We start from the raw sequence: 2,500 nt of genomic DNA on the forward strand, positions 1-2,500 counted from the left end.
GTTTTAGTCTCTCCTTTCTTTCTGCCTTTCTATATTTCTCTCTATCTTTCTTTCTCTTTCTTTCTTTCTTTCTTTTCTTTCTTTCTTTCTTTCTCTCTCTCTCTCTCTCTCTCTCTATCTATCTATCTCTCTTTCTCGCGCTCTCTCTCTCTCGCCCCATTTTTCCTGCCTTTTTTTTCCTCTCCCGTGTTTCTTCCTATACATTACTTCTTCTCATCTACTTTCCATTTCCATCTTCCTCCCTTCTCTGCTCTATCTCCTACTATCCTCATTTCCCCTCCCCCCGCCCAAGGCTTGCCCCCTCGCCCCCTTTCTCCTCTTCATTCTGTTGCCCCCTCCTTACCCCTCCCCCTACTCCTCCTATCTATTACCCCTTCCCTCTCCTCTCCCTCTTCTTCTCCTTATGTTCCTCCTCCTATCTATTACCCCCTCCCTCTCCCCCTCCCCTCCCCCTCATTCTCCTTATGCTCCTCTTCCTTTGCCCTTTCGCTCCTCCTTCACGACCCTCCCCCTACCCCTCTTTTCCCCGCCCTATCCCCTTCTCCTCCCCCTCCCCCTACCCCTCTTTTCCCCGCCCTATCCCCTTCCCCTCCCCGCCATATCCCCTCTCCCCTCCCCTCCTTCACTGGACGAAGAGCGAACAAGAAAAGAACTCAACAGTCGATTATGATATTGGATAATAGGTCCCTTGACAAGTTCTGTGAGTATAAGGAGGTGGGAGTGGGACTAGGGGTAGGGGTAGGGGTGTGGGGTGTGGGTGGGGGAGTTAGGACGGTCTCAATTTGGGTAATGGCTTTTATATATATATTTTTTCTCTTTTTTATTTGGTTTCGATGTAATATTGATGAGTTTTTTTTTTCTTATTTTTCTTTTGTTGTATAATTTGATTTTCAATATCAACGTCATTTTTTATTATGTCATTACTTTTTTTTTATTGTGTGAGAAGAGGGTGATTACAGACAAATTTGTTTCATTCTAATTTGTGTGTGCGTATGAGTGTGCGTGTATCTATGTGCTCCATCTCTCTCCATTGTGGTGAATGAATAGATGCTGTTATGTAATGGCTTCTGTCTTTTTGTTTTTCTTATGTTTTTCGTAATTTTTCTTTCTCTTATATAATAAAACCTCGGAGAGTAAATGGCAGCTCTCTTTCAGTTGTTTGTGCACTATAATGCAGAATCTGTATTGTGTGACGGCTTTACTTATGCAATGGGTCCATTCCATCTACCTTATTAATTCACTCTCTTTTATCTCTCTCTCTCTCTCTCTCTCTCTCTCTCTCTCTCTCTCTCTCTCTCTCTCTCTCTCTTAATCTATCTCTCTGTCTGTCTCTCGCCCCCCCCCCTCTCTCTCCCTTTCTCTCTCTCTCTCTTGCTTTCTTTCTATCTCTCTCTATCCCTTTCTCTCTCTCTCTCTCTCTCTCTCTCTCTCTCTCTCTCTCTCTCTCTCTCTCTCTCTCTCTCTCTCTCTCTCTCTCTCTCTCTCTCTATCTATCTCCCTCTCTTCCTCCTTCCTCTTCATCTCCACCCATCTCTCCCCTCTCCATTTCCTCCTCCCTCTCCCTCTAACTTCTCCTACTTTCCTTTCACTTTGTCCCTCTGATTCTTTCGCCTCCTCATCCCTTTTCTCTTCCACACCATCCTCTTCCTCCTCCTCCTCCTCCTCCTCCTTTTCCTTCTCCTCCTCCTCCTCCTTCTCCTCCTCCTTCTCCTCCTCCTCCTCCTCTCCTCCTCCTCCCTCTCCTCCTCCTCCTCCTCCTCCTCCTCCTCCTCCTCCTCTCCTCCTCCTCCTCCTCCTCCTCCTCCTCCTCCTCCTCCTCTCCTCCTCCTCCTCCTCCTCCTTCTCCTCCTCCTCTTCCTCCTCCTCCTCCTCCTCTCCTCCTCCTCCTCCTCCTCCTCCTCCTCCTCCTCCTCCTCCTCCTCCTCCTCCTCCTCCTCCTCCTTCTCCTCCTCCTCCTCCAATTTATCATACATGCCGAATACCCCCATTTTCCAGTCACCTTCAAAACGAATTAATTTTCCGTATCTCCATCTGCACTTGATTCCATCCGCTGCAGCCCTGCGTAAGAAATCATTGCTCTCGGTTGCAGACTGATCCCGTCTTCGCCAGACAGGTTTTCAGGTTGTTGTTGTTGTTGTTGTTAATGGTGATGTTAGTGGTGGTGATGGTGGTGGTGGTGATGTTGGTGGTAGTGTTGTTAGTGGTGGTGATGTTGGTGGTGGTGATGTTGGTGGTGGTGGTGTTGGTGGTGGTGGTGATGTTGGTGGTGGTGATGTTGGTGGTGGTGATGTTGGTGGTGGTGATGGTGGTGGTGGCTTTATGTATTTCCCTGGTTGTGTTCATGGCTAAGTGTTATTGTTACTATTCTTGTTATTGTTTGCAGTCATTGTGGTTATCATTTCTGTTGTCAGCTTCATTGCTACTATTGTCATCATTATCATTATTGTTATCATTATCATCATTACCATTATTATCACTCTTACCATTGTTATCATTACAA

General features: G+C 46.7%; 1 protein-coding gene across 1 annotated transcript in view; it reads right to left on the reverse strand.

The window, feature by feature from the left end:
- Positions 1–2,500, reverse strand: part of LOC122259348 (acetylcholinesterase) — a gene marked incomplete in the record, with an annotated part of 118,724 nt that overhangs the window by 29,450 nt on the left and 86,774 nt on the right.

This window comes from Penaeus japonicus, unplaced genomic scaffold, assembly GCF_977035675.1.
Source record: "Penaeus japonicus unplaced genomic scaffold, GWHDUDI00000001_assembly GWHDUDI00000036, whole genome shotgun sequence".
In the NCBI taxonomy this organism is placed as follows: Eukaryota; Metazoa; Arthropoda; class Malacostraca; order Decapoda; family Penaeidae; genus Penaeus; species Penaeus japonicus.